Genomic DNA, 21698 nt, shown 5'->3' on the forward strand with positions numbered 1-21698 from the left:
TGCACTGCGCGGTTCGGGTTTTGGTGGTGGTGATGATGATGGTGAAAGGGCTCGCCGTTGTCGGCGTCACAGAAAAATAGGAGAGGAGGAAAAAACTGCCTCTCAGAAGACGATGTCGGCGCGCGCAGGTTTGAGCGTCCCCTGCAAGGCTGTTTGTTGTCGCATGGTAGTGATCTTTTGCTCTCGATTTAGACCACCTTGGTCACAAAGGCTCCTGCGTTGACAGCGCTGTGTCGGTTTTTGCTTCTCTGGAAAAAAATATCAAAGTTGACTCAAAGTGCCGAAAAGCAGTATATTCACTGCAACTTTCCGGACGAAGTACAAAGTGGATAAGATTGAGCTTTATGCCATTTAATTTGTCATTCATCGGGCATATAGTTTGTTGCTCTACTCTATCATGAACGCAAGTGATAACTCTTTAAGTAACACCATAGCTCCGAAAAATGAGGGAATTCGGAAGCCTTATCTAAAAACACACACCAAAAACATTCCTCGAAAATTTTATATGTCATAGATAATCCCTTAGACTACACACAGAAGAAAAATCTAAATTCGGACTTGACCGGTAGGCGCGCTGCGAATTTTTTGCCGGCCTTATATGCTGAGCCCCATCAAGCGGTGGAACTGTCTCACACGTGGGGCAAAATCGAATTTTTCAAACAGACCTTCAGCTTTTGACTTCTTATAAAAACTAACTGCTATCATTTGAATCGTTCTGAGCATTTGCGTTCACACCAATCTTATAATCACTGGATGTAGTTTGTGTAACAACCAGATGTGCTAGCGTTTTTCACTGGACGTGAGATCCAGATGTGATGCCACGGACGATGCAATGCAGTAATGCTGCTGTCTTCACATACGGTGTATAAAGGTGCTCAGAGGTCTTCTGTAGCCGAGGATGATGCGCGACTTGACGCAGGCGGTCTCCAGGGGGATAATGCGATTATAACCTCCCCATGGTCGCGGCATGTCCAACCGAAGATCGTGGATGTTGGTCAGGGGCGCCAGTCGGGCTGTTTCGGCAAGGTTCACAAGAGGCACCAGGCAAAAGGCAGCCTTGAGTGCGTGCGTCACTACCACACAACGACACTTTCCTCTGTGCGATTTTCGCCGTCATGGGACCAAAGGAAAGGAAAGGTTTTAGAGAATGTTCGAAGTCACTCCTTCCCTTTTGACATAATCTGTACAGCAAAAATGCTTCTATGTGATCACCATGAACTCAAAGTTCAAACCTGTTTTCACCTACTTGGATACAATCGGACTTCGATCCTCATTGCGAAGGGGCTCGTTATTTCATTCCCCATATCACCACCAGCAATGGGGCCAAGTATCGCCTCTGGATGAAACTCCCCATTCATCATCTTAAAATGAAGTTGTTGTTGTTGTTACATCGTTGAAACAGCATTCTAAAATTCAGAAGCATTCAGAAGCATTCAAGAGCATTCTATTCTTCACGGGCTCAGCACCTCCAATACATGTGCGACAAGGGAAAGGGTGCAGGCTAGCTGGTATAGATCCATGAAGAAGATCGAGAGACATGGACACAGAAGACGACACACGTAGGTTCTCAGACACAGCAATAAATTTATTGGTTCATCTCAACTTAAAAGCTTCGAAGGGGTGCGAGAGGGATAAAAGACGCATTGCTAACTACGTTTCCCCTGGTGGCAATCTCCAAGGATTCCCGAAACAACCTTCGGTGTGCGTAGGGTTCCCACGCAAGCACTGTAGTGTCCTTGAAGCAAGGCTGGCAACCCTTAGCCGGCAACCGCATGGAGCACTTTTGCCAACTGAATGGCAGCAGAACTTGAAAGGAACGGTGACCTAATAAGCGAACAATAGACGACGAACCGATGAGCCGGTTTCTGCCAAGGATAGATATTTAGTCTGAGGAAAGGAAGTGACACCACCCGACGGAACCGTGTGCGCCAATGAAAACACGCTTCACGGGAAATGCCACAAGCACGTGACAAAGTTACCTATGACCGTGCCTGTGACCGCTTTATTATTTTTTTTCCTTTGGGCTTTGCCCTCTTCGCCCTGCCTCCTAGAAGGACACGCAGACCCGTCGTGTGAACTTCAAGGAGGCCACCCTTTTTGAACGTCAAACTTGTTCAGTATAAGGACATCAACTTAAAATATATCGTTTGGCAGGAGGTGGCAAGGTGTGTGCAAGGCGAAGGTGACTAAATGAAACATCAAAATATTATTTGTGGCACATGGCAAATCGGAAATGTGTGAGGAGATAACGGTAACAAAAATGCAGTCTGATATTTCTTTAGTGAGCATTGCTAGTAGGTCGCTCATACTCGTAAGTAGTTCGAAACACTCATAAGCCAACATTCTCTTCGTATCTCAAAATTTTTTGTAAACACCTGATTTCTAGATATTATTAACACCGTACCCAAGCAGCACAATGTACTGAAAGTCGAGTGCAATAGGGGTGGACGGTATGTGTCTTATCAATGTTCTTTAGTGTCACGAGCCTGTTCAAGGCCTTTCACCTACCCGTCCACCCCTATTGCACTCGGCTTTCAGTACATTGTGCTGCTTGGGTACTTTTTCAAGAACCGCTAAAATATCATTTATACTACTAAACAATGCGTACAGCAGTATACTACAATAAGCATTGCCACATCGCGTGCAACAAGCGGTGGTAAACGCGAGGCCGACGCTTCACCATGACAACCTCAACGTGGACATTCTGCTCCATGTGGTTGCATAGCTTCGTTCCGTTTACGCTGAGTTGGCGCTCCGTTGGCCCGGTTCAGTTGGCAAAAGTTGCTCCATGCTGTTGCCGCCATCTACCAGTTCCGAAGACCCGGCCATTCTTTCAACATTTGCTGCATGTTCCCTAATCCGGTCATTGATGCACCAGCGCGTCTGGCCAACGTACACAAAGCCGCACTCAAGGGGAATAGAATACACAACGTTCTGCTTGCAAAGAACAAAAGGCTTCCTGTGCTTCACGCCACAAGATTCAGATTTAAAGCTGAAGGGGGTCAGACGACTTAATTTAAAGGCATTGGAAAAAACAACTTTGATATTATAGTATTTAGCGACAGCAAGAATGTTGTGAGCAACTGCATGAAAATAGGGAATTACAACTACATTACGAGAGTTTCCATCATTCCATGGTCTACACTGTGAACTTTCAAGCAATTTCATGGCCCTCTTCACAATCAATCGGTTGTCATACCCGGCCTGCGTGAGTCTTTCACATTGCTCCCGCAAACTACTTCAAACAAAATGAAAACAGCTTTTCTTCGTTGCAGCATTCAAGAGGGATGTACAAACACCGAACTTAACAAGTTTAGAATGTGTGCTTGAGTAGGGCAGGACCGGCTTGCAGTTTCCTTTTCCATATGACAAACAAAAACCCGGGTTACAATGAAATGTGAGGTCCAGGAACCTCAGCATCCCATGAGAGGGTTGCTCTACACAAAACTTTAACTCAGGTGCTACGGTACTAACAACCTGTAAGGTAGAATCCACACATATAGAACCAGCATCAGAGATAACAATGATATCATCAACAAACCGACGAATCAAAACACGCTTTTGGCTCCCATAACTCGTAAGCTTGCCCAGCTCAATGTCCAATGTATTTAGATAAATTTATGATAAGACCTGAGCAACCGTTAGTATAAGCGGAAGCGGGAATGCGGGAGAGACAGCGTTCAGTAAAAACCAATCTGTCGGTAAACTCAAGCGCACATTCTAAACTTGTTAAGTTCGGTGTTTGTACATCCCTCTTGAATGCTGCAACGAAGAAAAGCTGTTTTCATTTTGTTTGGAGTAGTTTGCGGAAGCAATGTGAAAGACTCACGCAGGCCGGGTATGACAACCAATTGATTGCGAAGAGGGCCATGAAATAGCTTGAAAGTTCACAGTGTAGACCATGGAATGATGGAAACTCTCGTAATGTAGTTGTAATTCCCTATTTTCATGCAGTTGCTCACAACATTCTTGCTGTCGCTAAATACTATAATATCAAAGTTGTTTTTTCCAATGCCTTTAAATTAAGTCGTCTGACCCCCTTCAGCTCTAAATCTGAATCTTGTGGCGTGAAGCACAGGAAGCCTTTTGTTCCTTGCAAACAGAACGTTGTGTATTCTATTCCTCTTGAGTGCGGCTTTGTGTACGTTGGCCTAGAGTCACTAAATACAGGTGTCAGAGTATCGTATTCCTTTTATTTGCTGCCGCCACCAAGTCCGCCTGGTGAGTGGACGAAACTGATCACGTGGGGGATGCTTCCGAGAACTAGCAGAAGACGTTCGCCATTTTGGTTTTGGTCGAGCAGCCTGTGAACACGCCCGCTGTATTTCTAGTGTCTTGCGCGGTTTTTGCTCTGCTAGCGTCAATTTCGTAGACTGCACCGAAGTGCAAGTCGTACGCGATGCCTGTGTGTGCAGTACACAGCTGTACAAGCCGCACAAAGGATGGAATCCGCGTATTTCGGTTCCCAATGGGCACCAGCTCAGGGCACCGGTTGCGACAGTGGATTCAAATCGTCCACAAGGATGGCTTCACACCGACTGTGAACTCACGTATGTGTGAGGTAAGCATACGTTAACATGTTACGCGTCCGTGAATTGATATTTCTCTATTTGGGATGGTGAGTTGTTCAACAACATACTGCCCGTAGCTAAGCCTAGCCCGTAAAACTGTGCAAAGTTGTTGCCGTAACCAGTCTTTTGCTCCATTTTGCACCGATCTAGAAACATTTTGAAGTGGACCAGTTCGAGAAGAACAGAGCAGACGGCAGACTCCTTTTGAAATGGAACGCCGTGCCAACAATCTGGCTGCCAAGCGACGTTGTGAATGCAAGTGACGGTAAGTTATCGCCTTCCGCGACGTGCTCGAGCGCTAACAAACTAGATATTCATCACGACCAAATCTGTTGATAACTGACTGTGCAGAGAACTTGGCCTCTCTCCCTGCTGCTCCTGACCATGGTGCTGAAGCAGCCACGAATGAGAGCTTCATTCATGGTATGTTCAATTTGTTGTGTATCCGTACAGGTGTCTGCTTGTGTGATAACGCTATACGATAGTGTTTAATGACTCTAATGCCATCACCTGCAGGTGACACTCAACCTACATGCACCCTAGCGCATCCTTGCTCTGTCCAAAGTCTGCCATGTAAGAGTTCACAGTATCACAGTAAAAACAGTGCATGTACAGGGTTCGTTAAGATAAACTTTGGGGTTTGTAACAAAGATTAAACAATAACTGTGTGGGAAAGCTAAAGTAGACGAGGACATATCATGCCCCAAAATTGTATGTCCATAATGCTGCTTGGTCTGTTTCTCTGCGGATAAATCATAAAAACTAAAAAACCGCTGCTGCCTAAATGGCTATACCTGTGTTTCAGCTTCAAGATAGCGAAATGGTCGAACGCTGCGTTGCACAGTACGACTCTGCACTCAGTTCCACTTGTTAACTTGGATTCGATGTCGTCTGCAACGCTGCGTTCGACCGTTTCGCCATGTGACGGAAAGGAGCTGAAACACAGGTATAGCCGATTAGGCTGCGGTGGCTTTCTAATTTTCACGATTTATCCGCAGAGAAACGGATCAAGCAGCATTATGGACATATAATTTTTGGGCATAATACTTCCTCTAACATTTACTTTAGCTTTCCGACACTGTTCTTATTTGTTTTATCTTCGTTATAACCCCAAAGTTTATCTTGGCGAACCATGTACATCTTAGTTGCTTCTTTCTGAAACTTGCAATGTCACTGTGTGTACAGGTCCTGTAGAACAGGGAGCATTGGCGTTACCACCCCACAATGCTGTCCTCCACATGGCGCTTGGCGTATGCACTCCAGCAGCAGATACTGAAGGTAATTGCCACTTTGTGTAGTTTGTAAAGCAGTGTCCTTTGATGTTTGCGTGTTGGTCTCGACTGCAACATTTTTCATCAGACATTATTGCTGATCCTGGCCTTGGTGGTGACGTTGAGGTGGCTGAGATCCATGAGGTATCCTTAAATGGTAAGAAAACTTCTAATTTTTACATTACGAGACACTGTACACAATATGTATTGATGATGCTCAACTGTCTTTTTCTTGTAATTCAGACTCTGTTGCGGGCAGTCTGGCGTCAGCGTCATTTCTGTCTAATGATGCAGCACCTCACATGGAAGGCACAACATCTCAGAGTGTCTCTGTCTCCCCAGAGAGCGCCACGGTAGCAGAGCTACAGCGCAAGCTGCAGTTGGCTTACAAGAAAATTGCGGAGTTGGAGAATGAGCTAGCAGCTCTTCGCAGTAAGTTAATCTTTTTTTCCCTATATAATAGCAGTGAAATATGTTCAGGCAGTTTTCATGACTCTATTGATGCTTTCGGTAATAGGTGACCCACGCACAAGGCTGGCTGATGACCAGCTGACCTCGATCAAGAATGGGGACATGAGAGGAAACAGATGGAGCGCTGGTACGCTCAAGATGAGCCTGAAAATCCGTCTTGCCTGTGGTCGACGAGGATACTCGTATGTCAGGGACAACCATCTTCCTCTTCCATGCGAACGGACCCTACAGCGGAAAATTGAGGATATCAAGTTCAAGCCAGGTAATGTATCAGTAGACGTGAAAGACTAGGCGAGGAGTCACGGAGTCAGGGCAGACACGATGCGGTATGCATTTACAGCTATAGAATAAGGGGATCAAGTGATTGTGAGGTGAGAGGGGGGGGGGGGCACCGTGACAACATCGTCATCGTTTGAGAAAGTTTTAACATTGGAAAGCCTGGTAACATTTGCTGAAGGACAACGCATAGTTTCCTGGCCTAAACACTTTCAACTCTCATTTGTAACAGGCGTACTGGATGAGCTTTTCCCAGCACTTGCGTGTAAAGCGTCGACGATGCTGCCCTGTGAGCGTCACTGTGTCCTCCTTCTGGATGAAATGCAACTCACACCAGGGCTGGACTTCTATGCAAACACCCAAAGCGTAATCGGGAACCCGACCATTCCGTCTTCCCAAACACCTGAGGGAACTTCTGGGACATCCACTTCAGCTGACGTGACTCCTGCAACACATGGCCCGTCTTTATGCTGGCAGGACTATCCAGCAGGTGGAAGCAAACTATTGGATATCAGTTTTCAGGTATTTTGCAGCTTCTCTTCATTTTAAATCATGTCATGAAAATGCCCAGTATTGCTGAGCATTTCACTCAACATGCACCACTTGTAATTTTGTAGGAAATTCTGTCTCAGCTGATGCGCTGAGAGACATGGTATTTGACATCATCTCGAAGTGCGAAGATATCGGGCTCTCAGTGGATGCAGTTGTGTCCGACATGGGACCGTGCAATCAGGCTCTTTGGAGAAAGTGTGGAATTTCGGCTACCCGCAGCGGCGAGACTGTTGCCTCGTGTACACACCCATGTGCAGGAGACACCGACCGTCGGCTATTTTTCCTGGCAGATGCTCCGCACATACTCAAAAACATTCGAGCACTTCTGGTCAGGGGACAGTGCGTGTACCTGCCAAAAGAAATTGTGGAGAAGCACAAGCTACCTACAGCTGAGGTATTGCATTTTCTTTTTTAATTTTTGTGCGTGTCAGGGAGCATTTCCTGACATGGCATGTCCTGTTGATCTGTGTAGGTGTCCATCAGGCATGTCAAGAAGCTGGCAGAAGTTGACGAAGCCTTGTGTCTAAACCTTGCTCCGCACCTCAAGCCACGCTTCCTGGACAACAAGCACTACGATAAGATGAATGTGTCATCAGCTGTGGGTGTGCTAAACAGAGCAGTGTCGGCAGGCATCAGATTGCTCGTCGAGATGGGAAGACTGCCACGTGAAGCCATGACCACTGCGTGGTTCATCGAGCAGGTTCACCGCTGGTTTTCCCTGATGACTGCACGCAGCTTTAGCACAGCGATGAGCCATGCAAAAGAGGATAAGCATGAGGTGGCAGTAGATTTCCTTAAGAGCTTTGCAGACCTCTTCAGAAACATTTCCATCCATGCACCAAACCAGAAAGTAGCATTCAAGCCGGTGCAAGCAGGAGTGCTCGTGGCAACAACAGCTGCTCTGGAGATTCAGGAGTACCTGCTACGTAAACAAGGGTTCAGGTTCGTCCTCCTCAGTCGTCTAAGTCAGGATGCCCTTGAAAATCTCTTTTCGACTGTGCGGCTGAAGAATCCGGTGCCCAGGCCACTAGAGTTCAAGGCAACGCTGAGACTTGTCACACTGTCTCAGTTCTTCTGCCCCAGTTCAAGCGGCAGCTATGCCATTGACGACAGCATCGACCTTGTCGACTTCACTCAATGTAGAGGGAACAAAGGACATGAAGACAAAGAAGACGTCGAACCAGAGCCACTGGACATGAGCACCTCTTCAGCCGATCTCAACGACCTTGAGCACCAATCATTAACATACCTTTCAGGGTATGTTAGTCGTGCAATGCGCAGATATAGTCTTTGCACAACGTGTAAGAACTTTCTACAAGACAACCCAGTTCAGACTCACAACCGTCTTTTGGCACTGAAGTCCTACCGGCAGCCGCACGAACAGAATCCACTGTTCACACCATCGACACAAGTGGTACAGCTACTACAGCACGCCGAAAAGGTCTTCAACAAAAAGAAGACTGATGTTCTGACCTTTAATGTGGGTGATGTGAGAGACTGTGTGCTCCAGACGAGCAGGCCCCTTCAGATCCCGGACTGTCACGGGCTCTCTAGCAAGCTAGTCAATTTCTACTTGACACTGAGGTTACGCATCCATTTGCGTAAGTTGAACACCATAGCTGCAGCAAAACGTAGGGAGTCTGGGAAGACAGGTAGCAAGAGCGTTGGTATGAGAACGTTGGCCAACAATGTGAAGTAATGGATACCATGGTCTGCTATGTATCCCAGGAGTTATTCCAATTTTTAATGGGGTGACAGTAGCTGTCATCCCTCTCTGGTTGCACAGCTGTACTGCTACCCAGCGCGTCCACAGGTGGCGGATAGTGGAAATACCTGTGACGGGTTAGCTGCGAAATAAGCAGAGGTATGCCAGAAGGTTTCTTCTCTGACGAATAAGCAGCCGCGGACCAAACAGACCTAGCTACCTCGTTTCGCATTGTCATTTGTAAATGTATTACTGAGCAGTTGAATAAAAGCAGCTTCACTTGAATGTATCAAGGGACAGTGGCTTTGGGAATAAATGGTTTTTGAACAGGCTTGTGTCCCTTTTTTCGCGTGTGCACGAATTTCATGCAACGGAGTGGCTAGAGTTACAATAACAGTAATGCTAACCAGGAGTTAGAGCAGCAGCAGCAACAACAACACGAACAGCAAGTTAAACTTACAAGTAGAATGACAACCCCTTTTTGACTGCGTTGTCTGGCACGCTTTCCATGTGAAAGCATTGAAAAATTCAGGTGCAATGATTTGCCTGTACAATTCATCAATAACAAGACTTACAAGCAAGTGCTTTCAAAAAGACACAGTTGACTCGCGCAAAGTGAGCGCCGTCGTTAGCTTGTTTGTTCTTTACCACGAGTTTCCGGGTTCAATTCCCGATCTTCTTAGACGTTTTCGCACGTGTAGTAAAACGCAAAGCTTTACGATAACAAGAATAGAAAACGGGAGCTTAACTATAAACTTAACACGTAAACGACTAGGACGCCGGCATGGCAGTTTATTGCGGTGTATTATTGCATTGTATATTTATTATTGCTGCAAAGAGACCTTTCAGCGTCTTCTTGTAAGCCTCGTTATTCCTCTTCTTAGAGAATGTTTATGCTCTCTTCATTGCAGCTGAACATTGCAATGCTTTCACACGGAGTAGCGTGCCAAGAAAGGCAGGTGTTGTAAGTTTAACTGATAGTTAACGTTGCTGTTGTTGCAACCCTAGCCACTACATTCTTGCAATTGCTATCTCCAAATGTTGGTAGTTGTCTCCTCTTATTTTAGTCTGCCGTAAATTCATCTAACCTCACCACACAAATGCTGCTTTGCATATCACTTTACGCCGGAGCGCCGATCAAAAACGCGCTCTTGCGACTCCCAGCGCATGCGCGGTAGGGACGTTAGTGGGGAGGAGCTGCGCCCGAGGGCAAAGAGGGTGAATCACCCGCCGGCGCCGCTGAGCGCGTGACACAAAATGGCGAGTGAGCTCGCCGCTGCGCCTCAGTGTCATTACTCTGACCCTGTATTTAGTGACTCTACGTTGGCCAGACGCGCCAGTGCCTCAATGACCGGATTAGGGAACATGCAGCAAATGTTGAAACAATGGCCGGGTCTTCGGAACCGGTAGATCTTTTACGGGATTGTAAGGGTTGCCAGCCTTGCTTCAAGGACACTACAGTGCTTGCGTGGGAACCCTACGCACACCCAAGGTTGTTTCGGGAATCCTTGGAGATTGCCACCAGGGGAAACGTAGTTAGCAATGCGTCTTTTATCCCTCTCGCATCCCTTCGAAGATTTTTAAGTTGAGATGAACCAGTAAATTTATTGCTGTGTCTGAGAACCTACGTGTGTCGTCTTCTGTGTCCGTGTCTCTCGGTCTTCTTCATGGACATGTGCGACGTTTGGTAAAAAATGCGGGCGCATCTGGTTGATCTACAATTTACATACGGCGATTATAAAACTGTTATGGACGCAAATACTCAGAACGACTTCAAATGATAGCAGTTTGATAGAATGAAAAACTGATAAGGAACAGAAGAAAAACTGATAAGGCCTGTTTTATGTTATCCTCAAATAAAAGGCTCGTTTTTATTCGCAGTTGTCACACATAGCGCGAACAGATTTATTTCATACTGTCACTGAATGCGAAACAAATATCAGGCATCCGGCTTCTAAAACTTTATATTTCCAACCTTTTTTAACGAGCACCAAAACCTTATTGGTACCAGCAGATCAGTGGGCGAACTAAACGACTGTTACGTGGCAACCTATTGTCGGGCTTATATTTACCATATTGTATTTGAATTCTTTCTTGCACCATGTGCTGACTTTTAATTGGTTTGTTTGAATGTTTTGCATTTATGTATTGTTGTGTGCCTTGTTTTCTTTTTTTATTTATTGTAGCATTGTTCGCTGCCTTGCCTAGACGGAGGTTACGTTCGCAGTAGGCTCGGTCCTGATTTGCAAGGGAAGTGAGCAATAAAAAAAAAGGAAAAGCTCAATCACTGAACGCATGGAGATGCAGAGCATGTTGCTTAGTATGCACCAAGCTAAAAAATGCAACAGAGAGACAGATATGGAAGTTTCAATACTTTACAAGCAACAGGAGGCGAATGTCTCCACCTGCTTAATGTTCGGGAAAAAGCTGGTTTTCGAAAACACTTGCTGTTTTCCCCTTCTTTGCGCTGTTATTCGGGCATCACCCCTATAAGGATCATTCGACGACGACGCTACCCCTCAAACGATTAAAACTACGAAGGGAGCTCCGGCCCGTGTGTCACTGGTGACAGGCGTAAACAATTGAATCATGCTTACCGGCACCCCGCAAGGAATGGAAAAAGTCGCATACACTCTTAGACAGCTTGAGAGGCTAGGGACAAAGAATTGTCATTCAAGAAATAAAATAACTCGTGATTGTTGCGCTGTTGTGTGTCGCGACTACGCCAACAATATGTTTGCAGTAATCACTGCAAATCGCGTAATCCCGCGATTTTTTGGAAGAAATCCCGGGATAAAATTTAAATCCAGGGCCAGAAAAATATTAGATATATATGAAGTGTTAAAAATACTGCCCACAGTGCACTGCCAACTGCAGGGCGCACCGGGTCGGGACTCCAGTTGGGCATTCTTGGCCTACTGGATGGAACATATACTGAAATGCACATTTTTGTGCCCGTTTATTTATGTGTAGTGTTTTGCAACGTTTGCAACGTTTTGCAACGGTGACCGCAATATGTCCTCGCAATTAACCCGCACATCTACAAAGTCAAAGTGTGGAACACAGACCCCAGTCAAGACAACATCGTAAACTTAACGTAGAAAATGTGTTTGCAATCCACAAAGTCAACGTTTAATTAATAGACGGAGTTTACGTTCGGAGTAGGTTCGGTCCCGATTTGCAAGGGAAGTGAGCAATAAAAAAAAAGAGAAAAAAACTCAATCACTGCTTGTTTTTCAGCCTGAAGTTGGTCTTTCCTATGATGATTTTCTCAGTATTCCAGAATGTTATTTGAAATCTACTGTTATCTCTTTTGACAATTGTTTGTTCGCTCAGAAAAATGGTGTATGCATTGGATCCGCGGTTGCTCCTGTCTTATCAGAAATTTATCTAAATACATTGGCTGGGCAAGCTGAGCTGGGCAAGCTGGGCAAGCAAAGTCAAAGTGTACGCGCTGATCTTATCGATATCCTTTCCTCTCGGGTGCCGTGTTTCAAGCTGTCGTCAGTAACATGCACTGGAAACCATATACATCCCAGGTACATCCGAGTGATATCGCAAATCGGATGTTAGGATATCCCTAGGAGCTTCAGAGAGAGCCCTTTTACATAGAAAGTACGTTCATGCGACCGCCAGATTCCTACTGTTTTCACATTCCAGAACTGCCGCATATATAGACATCCATTTTCGATATTTGGATGTTCAGGGGATATTTTAAAATTCATGCTATTTTTGGCTCAATTAATGGATCAATTTGCATTTGGTAGCCTACTATAGCAAGTAAATGTCGCACATACTAAATAAACAAAGAGGAAGTCTACATTTGGCAGCACACCCCACTTGGGGAGGGGTGCCCAGCGACCTTTAACAAATGTGCTCCATATGACAACCAGGCTACCTTTATCACCCTTCCACCGCAAGAGATACCAGAGCGAGCATATACTGAAATAGAAATTGTTGTAGCACGTTCATTAAGGCTACGGTTTCACGGTAGCCATCTTGAATTTACTTACGGGCTTCCTACGGCGGGGTGCCACCGTCGCGGTTTCCGTGGATGACCCCCTTAGGGAGAAACGCGCGTGGGACAGCTGCCAACAGGACCCTTTGACCTTGGATCTCTTCTCTATGCCATTGTACCCGGTGTTTATGCATGTGTAGAAGGGACGATTATCTTGTAAAAGTCTTCTGAAACTGTCGTGTAAGTCGGCGAGTTGATTTTCGTGCTTTCGTGTTTTGAGTAGCACGGGGGTAGCTGCCGCGCGCGTAGAGCGTGACGAAGACTGTGCAAAATATAATATATTTGAGATCTCAAATACAAATATAATATATTTGAGATCTCAAATACAAAATGGTCAAACAACCGTCATAAAAAATGGACGCAAATACTAAATAATTGCAGTCAGCTGTGAAGAGTCTGTTCACGTGCCGATCGGTAGCAGTTTTATCTCAATACAGCTTACAGAAACAGGATTTCTTGAAATGAATTATGAAATTACCACTTCTGTTGAAACTAGAAGGTCAACTCACAGTGCGCACACAAAATGATAAGAATCAAAGGAATGGCATAACCGAAGTAAAATAGGGAAGTCGGCGATTATACGATATGTAACCTGTCCGTTTTCCGCATAGTAGCGGCCGTGACAAAGTGCCATCAAATGTGAAGATTTCAAGACAAGAACGCACATCATAACGCCGAACTATCATAAGGCCGAAAGTCAAAAGGCCGAAAAATCAGAACGCCGAACTATCATAAGGCCGAAAGCCAAAAGGCCGAAGAATCAGAACGCCGAAGTGTCAGAAGGCCGAGCAAAGAGAGGGCCGAAAATCAGAACACCGAACCGAACACCGAAATAAAACGGCCAAAGAAACAGAAGACCTAGTGTAAGCATCCCTGTGAATGACCACTGAAAGGGAATTGCTCTTTTCATTAAAAAAAAAAAGGCAATGAACTATAACCTCGCATTGCCAACCTATTCTAGCAATAATCTATAACATGTTTACTACAAAGAGGAAGTGTGTGGTAGGTGAATGCCAGTGAATGACTTGTATCACGCACTGAATGAATTGTAGAGAAGATGGTGTTTCTCTACATTTGGTAACCCGAACCTGATTGCCACCGTGTACAATAAACACACAATAACACAGTGGTTCATTTCTCTATTTTTCCTTTTTGTTTTCCTCTACGTTATCGAAAGTACTTTATTAATGCGATGTTCGACGAAACAATTTATTTGCTGTGTTAATTACCAACAAGTTTATTCTATTTAATCTGTAGAGCTTTTCCTTTTTCTTTTCTTTTTTGTCCCAGTTGGAATACCAGTTCTCGTATCCTGGGTTCCTCCTTTGTCGGCGTTTCGATAATTCGGTTTTGTGACTTTTCGGCCTTGTGATTTTTCGGTGTTTTGACTTTTCGGCCTTCTGGTTTTCGGCCTTATGATTGTTCGATGTTTTGATTTTTCGGCCTTTTGAATTTTTGTCTTTTGATAATTCGGCCTTGTGAGTTGCGGCGTTATGATTGCCACCCGCTTTAGAACAGGTTTGCTAGCCAATTTTAGATAGTTTTTAATTATGACACCCAAATACTCATAACGTTGTACTTGCGCGCTTTAGCCCGAAGAGGAAAAGCCAGTTCACCGCGTGACTCAGAAGAGGCATCCGAACTGTTTATGTGAACATATGTACCTATGTATATCCAATATCTTGTCCATCCTCGAAGGAGGAGCAGCAGCCGCCAAGTGAAGATGCTCCAGAGCAGTCGTGTGTTTTGAGCATTTAGACGAGCGAGAGATTGTCTACACATTGAACACGCGACCATTATCCCGCGAAACGTTCGTCCTGAGTGTCAGCTGGATAGACTGCTTGGAGGGGACCTTGCCTCAGCATGATACAGTTCCGAGGGGCAGTGGGGCAGACACTCAAACCCCCACGTAGTTGTGTTAGTGTCCATCACACAAACAAATGTCGTTGACTAACAACGCAGTGTGGGGTTGGTATGACATTTTAGAAGCGACGGAGCTACGGCAGACGAGGACAATACGGAAAAGGGCGGTGTGGTGCCTTTCCGTCCTTTCCGTATCGTCCTCGTCTGCCGCAGTTCCGTTGTGTCTCAATGTCGTTGATCACACATTTTCCGCGGTACCCTTTTTTTTCTTCTTTTCTTGATGGGAAAGTTATGCATAAACTTGTACAACTTCAGGAAGATGAATTGCATTGTTGCATTTTTGGTGATACGATATGCCGTGTAAACCAGTTGACATGGTTACAGTTTTTATTTTTATTTTACTAAGTTATTTAACTAACTAACTACTAACTACCACGTTCTTGTGGCTTCATAAGAAGAACTATTAGCTGGGAAGCCACATATGTAAGGGCGCGTACATGTTCACTCGCAAGGGGCCTGTTGCTCTGGGCCAGGTGGCGCGAGTGAGCAGCAACATCAGCGCCCCAAATCATGCAACACTCCCCAGTTTAGCAGACGACGCGGCACTTTCAAGTACACGGTTTCGAGTTGTTCGCGCTTTTCAAGAAGCACCGCTTTTTCTGCTGATTTCCTACAGGTTTTGTAGCTTCCTTGGCACCATATCGTTTGACAGACCATGCAAAACCCGCTGATGGAACTCCTTACTGTTGGGATCCGCGGCCGTTTGGGCCCGAAATGGCGCTGTGCAAACTTCAGTGCAACAGCCCTAGAGTCAAGGACGTTGGAGATGGAAGGAACGTTTTACGGAAGCTTTTCGAGATCATGCAATGCGAAAGACCAGAATACAGAAGGCTTTGGACAATTTTTAATTGCGGGAAATTTTTTTTTTTCAATTGAACTTTGAAAATTGCCAAGCGAACCTTACTTTTTTTTACAAAAATATGGTATCCTCCACGGATAACCGCAGACCCAACTAAGACTATGCACAGTATCGCAACAGAAATAGTCGAAAAAAAAAATTAGTAAGAATCAAGCTGTAGCCCCGCCTGCTTGATTTTCGCAGAGAAACGTACGCGAAATCTAAGTCTAGACGACAAAGTGTCCCCGCCTTCATTCGTTTTGGCCTTTGTGATAAAGACGGTTGTTTTCTTTGTGATAAGACGGTTGTCACCAGCATCAAGGTCAACGCGGCGCAAAGGAAGGTAAAACGCTACGTAAAACGAAAGGCGGGAACACTTCCCCCTCTCCCCTCAAATATCATGGGCTTTTCTTTGTGACAATCAAGCAGGCGGGGCTAAAGCTGAATTTGTACTAATTTTTGGGGGGCCTGTCGTTATCCCCTGAAGGACTTCATATTTCTGTAAAAAAGTGGGGGTTCGCTTGGCAATTTTCAAAGTTTCATTGAAAAAATAAAATTTCCGCAATTAAAAAGTGTCCAAAGTATTCCTCAATGGTGGCAAAATTTTCCAGAAGGTAATTGCCGGAAGTCTGACAATCCTCCGGCGAGTACGTAGTCAGTTAGAATATTTTATCACCTTAGGTGAAACACCCTGCATAATATAATAAAGGAATGATGTTACAAATGAGTACTATATTCTTAGCTCGGCTTTTGCTTACGTGTGCTGATGCTAAGGAATCCAATCATTTTTTACTCGTAGCAACCATGCACAATTGGTTTCCCTAAATCAACGGAAACAGCTTCCACAACGAACGTTACCTAATCTGAGCTGTTTTCTCTCTTGGTATGGGTATGCATGCCTTCTTTTAGGGTTACACTACCCAAAAGTTTCTTAGACGATCCGCAGGGCAATCACCCTGCAAACGACACAAGGTGGAATTTCCCACGATCAGAGCCGTAGCGAGGCAAGTTTGCGGCCAGGGCAAGGTAAATCTGAAGCGCCCCCCTCTTCTCCAACTGCTGTCAGAAGCCCAGTAAACAAGGAAATTAAAACGCTTATTTGCACTGCCGAGATCGTAAATTCAAATTTCCTTCGTTCCCGCTTTATCCTGTCCAACCATCCTGCCAGGGCCTGCCGTTCGGCGCCCCCGACGGCGCCCGGGGCGGCTACCCCTCTCGCACCCGTGGCTACGGCTCTGCCCACGATTCCCAACCTGACTATGACTACTCTACGTTACATTCACAAACAATACACAGGGGCAACAAGACGCATGTTGTCGCAGTGCCTTGTGTATGGCAGAAACCGAAACACCCTGCCATACAGAAGGTCAACCAGGGACCTGAAGGAAACTCCAGATTGTGTTTTCCGGGGTTCAACCACCGGTGGAATTTGCATTGTTCTTAGCATGCTTTGCTAATGTGTATGAGAATGAGATGAAAATAAACGAAAATTTAGCCTACAGTTTGAGTCCTAGTGTGTACGAAACTGATTACTGATTCTTGTACAAAATTGATTATTTATTCTAGGCACAACCCGGTTATGCTACAGAGGACACTCCTATTTGACAATGAAAAAATGGCTAAACTCCTATTTGCTTTTCGTATTAGAAACCGATTTGACTGACCAGTAAAATAGAAATGAAGCAAGCGCCTTCTCAGGTACACGTAAATTTGCAACTTCGCCATTCATCTTTAATAATGAAATGTTATCTCCCTGAAATTTATGATGACAACCATCTAAGTGGCTAGACCCAGGAACATTATCGGGTGTGTTGCATCTAGACAAACTATGCGCGGATTAACTTAGAGGGTGCGGACATCGAATAGAGACATTTTACGAACAAAATACAAACACAAGATAGGAATAAGAACAATAAACCTCTACCAGAGAAACGTCATCATGACGTTGGCAGACACACCGAAACCAAAACAGATCGGAAGGGGAGAGCTCGGAGAGGATCGGAAAGTAGGACCGAAGGTCGCGTCCTTTTCAGAGACCATCGTAATCCGCTCAAGACCGTGACTTTCGGGCGCTTTCTTGTTCGCCACTAGCTTTGAACGTAGTTCAACTCTACCAAACTCGTAGTTTGTCGAACATTACGACGACATTTGTTTACAAACAGGTAGAGGTCTATTGTGAGTCTGAGATGGGCGAGCAAAACGCCCTGATTACCACTCCAAAATATAAGCCGGAAAAGTGTATGCGGTAGGCAGTCTTCTTAGTGTGAACCTTTGCCGTAATCTGCCGTTGCGTATTTATTTCATCTTAACTCCAGTAACTATGCTGATAATATGACAAGCTAATCCAACTTTTCTTTATCGAAACCAAAAGTGCACGGCAGATTTTGTGGAGAGCGAAAGGCACAAAGCGCACTGTTTGCTATGTGGATTGAGGTTAGGAACTTTCAGTTCGCGAGTTTACGTGCTTTGGTATCTACCATTCGCATTTTGTCTAAAAAAAAAGAAGACAACGAAAAGTGCAGAAACAGCTGTAACAGAAAACGTCTTCTTTCGGTATTTGCCTGCGACATCTCTCGGGGAAGGCTGGGACTTACAAACCATGGTTACCAACTTACGCGGTAAATCTCGCCAAGGCCCATCGGTTTCGGTTTCGCTGGGCGGTCAGTGGGTGGCTTTTAGGCATTCGGGCTTCCCTTGATACACTCCGATTACGGTGAAAATTTCAGGATTTGTTCTGTGCATAATGGACCTTTTCCATATTCGCGTAGGCCCCTGGCGGTGGAATGTCGAACGTCGTGTCTTTCCCCTCAATAATGGTGACGCTTTACGAACTGGCACGTACAGCTCCCCGCAACCTTAAAGGAGCGATAAACAGGTATGCAAGGTGCACGTTTTTCTAATGCAGTGTGATTCGTTTCCTACAGTGAGGTTTAGCGAAAATTTTTGTCGCAAAAAAGTAAATAATGGCTTCAAACTGACCGAATATTCATTGCACTCTTTCGCGTTCATGCCCCGCCCTGCGATGCTCTGCCGACAATAGAGACACGTCATTTTGAGGTCGCGCACCTTCAACCATTCAAAATGCAGGACGCCTATACATTGATTTTGTTTTAATATCAGGTACTGAGGTCAATCCTAAACTTATTTACACTTGTCAATCCTAAGGTAGCCAGGTCAAGAGATACCAAAACCCCACAATATTCCATTTCATGTGCGCACTATGTTTTCAGCGTTGTATTGCTCCGCGAGGTCACAGCGATGTTCCCACAACCGGTTCTCCCCGCGCGCTGCTCCTTGTGTCAACGAGGTCCGTCATTGGCTAGGAGTCCGAAATCTCCCCCACCTCCGGTAACTGGAATGCAGCTTTGCTACACGTGCGAGACGCGTGACGTATATGCTCTCCGAGTAGGAAGGAGAGACTCACGCAGATTATGCTCTTTGAATGGCATTGTTCCGTGGTAAAGACGCTCGCTAGAAGTAAATGAATTTCATAATTGGATATCGTGAGCCACGTTCTTTCATAGAGCATAATAACTGGAAAATATTCGTGAAGCTGTTTAGTGCCCCTTTAACTTGAACGCCGCTTCGCGTGGCGGAGCAGGGGGAGAGACACCCTAGTGGGATTCAGCTGAACTATTGGGAGAGTGCGTTTCGGGTTGTTCCACTCGCGTGTAGGGGTGTTTGGTTGTTGCTCAAACGCCTCGAAGGCAGGCGGGGGTTGCTTTCTGAAGACGCTGTTATCGGGATGGCGATTGTTTCTGTTGCTTGTGTGAGATGTACGCTGGGTGATATCGGTAATATCGGCGATATTCGAGGCATGGCCGCCGTTGACAGATAAGAATGATTATGTGCACCCGAATGATTAACAATGATGCTCTATAAACTCGAGACGAAATAAATCAACGAGAAATTATGTCAGCCGTACTAGGTGCGAGCACTGATCTCCGCATTATGACATAGGGCACCGAGACGGCAATTGAAACAGGACAACTTGTGCATTTTTATGTCGCTACACCTGCGAGTGTTCTTGACACAGTACATCCTTCCGTAAAGAGGACCCGCATAGATATAACCTGTAGTCTGCGTAAACTGATATAACGTTTAACATACGACTTTAGAGAGAAAAGTAACACATACAGTTCCAAAGGACCTGAAGCGCTTTACCCGGCGACGGCTGAATGCCCGAAACTGCTGGGCAGCATCTCAAGGCATGGGTTAGTTCCGGGGCAGTCCGAATATGTGCAAGGATGTATTGACCGTCAAGAACACTTGCAAATGTAGCGACGTGAAAAGGAAAGGCATAAGTTGTCCTGTTTCAATTGCCACCTACTACGGCTGACTTCATTTCATTCTTTTCTGACTCAAATAAATGTGTGATGCGCTTCTATCCTCGTTTCACCTTGTTATCATCAGCAATGGTGTAAAGCATCGCCACTCAAGGAGATGAAACTTCGCAATCACAAAAATAAAGTTGTTTTATCCTCGTTTATTTCGTCTCGAGTTGATAGAACATCATTGCTGCCCCATTCGGATGCACACAATCATTCTTAGATGTGAACGCGGCCATGCCTCGAATATCACCGAGATTACCGATATCATCGAGCATATATCTCACATAAGCAACACAAACAATCGCAATCCCGATAACAGCGTCTTCAGAAAGCAACGCCCGCCTGCCTTCGAGGCGTTTGAGCAGTAACAGACAGCCCTACACGCGAGTGGAACAGTCAGAAACGCGCTCTCCCAATAGTTCAGCTGAATTCCACTAGGATGTCTCTCCTCCTTCTCCGCAACGCGAAGCGGCGTTCAAGTTAAGGTTTCTGGGAGCTGTACCTTGCGTAGGAAAGTAGCAAAAGAAGATTGGAAGAAAAATGCGGAAAGAGTGAAAGCGCATTGTACTCATTACCAGACCTCAAACGTCCGCGTAACCTTGAAACCGATTATCTCCCCACAATGAACATGACAGTCGCCCGCAGGTGGGTCCATGGCGATGTTTTCCGCTCAAAGATGGCAGTCTCATGGGCTGTGCATGCGCATAGGTGTTGTCGGAAATGGTCCATTGTCTCTCTTCAGTGCGGATTTTGCTTTCAAACAAGCACTAGAACAATCCGAAATGACAAGTTCAAAAATCAAAATTTTCAGGTCTTCTTAGGAGGGTTTATAAATTACCTACGTCAAATATCAATAATACGGGGCTTTGCACACTTTGTGTATCCCAGGACACAACGCTGCAAAAAACTAGATAGCGCTATTTTCATTTTTCTTCGCGTAAAACCTCGGCAAAGATGAGCAAAAAAAGAGAATATGCTCATGTTCCTCGCTTTATAGTAGAACAGCTGAGCGATGTACAAACAAAAGGGCGCTGTAGCACATTTATATAGAAAAAATGCTTTCCTACGACATCAATACTTCCAACGTCAGACAAATGGGAGCGGCGCAATCTCTTGGCAAACATGGCCGTTTTCACAAGAGGAGTGGGACCGAAGCCTTAAAGGGGCACAAAACAGTATGTTTCCTGATGGTGAACCTGGTGCAATCTGGCCACAGTAATGTCGAGACTTTGGAACCAGTCGCGCCCTAAGAGGCTGGCTTCGCTTCCCTTGATGACACGCAAACAGAGGTTGGCTGCCCTGTTTCCAGGCTTGACAGTGACTTGAAGAGTTCCCAAACATTGGAGCTGGCTGCCTGACCACGTTTGAAGCCTGATGTCGTCTGCAATGAACAGTGGTGCGTTAGATGGCCACATGGAGTGAAACGTCTCCTCGCTTATCAGATAAAGTGAAGCGCCTGAATCAATCTCCATTATCAGTGGGCGATCTTCAATCAGTACGTTTGCTGTGAATTTCTCTGGCGAGCCGCGATGGACACAAAATATCGTGTAGAGATTTGAGAACTGAGAACCGGGCTCCATCACGCCGAACTGATCATGGAGCTCATCTGCTGCAGATTCCACCAGATGATTGCTGCTGGACTTTCCGGCTTTCTGATTCTTGAAGCATGCTTTCGCCAGATGGCACGACTTCTTGCGGAAGTCGCAAACAGCATTTTGGAACTTGCATGTGTCTGCACTGTG

At 45.5% G+C, this 21698-nt stretch overlaps 1 protein-coding gene across 1 annotated transcript in view; it reads left to right on the top strand.

Annotated features, from left to right (window-relative positions):
• LOC135392400 (scoloptoxin SSD14-like) overlaps window positions 1-21698 on the top strand; it is a 511073-nt gene that overhangs the window by 242631 nt on the left and 246744 nt on the right. The window lies entirely within an intron of this gene.

Source organism: Ornithodoros turicata, chromosome 4 (genome assembly GCF_037126465.1).
Source record: "Ornithodoros turicata isolate Travis chromosome 4, ASM3712646v1, whole genome shotgun sequence".
Lineage (NCBI taxonomy): Eukaryota > Metazoa > Arthropoda > Arachnida > Ixodida > Argasidae > Ornithodoros > Ornithodoros turicata.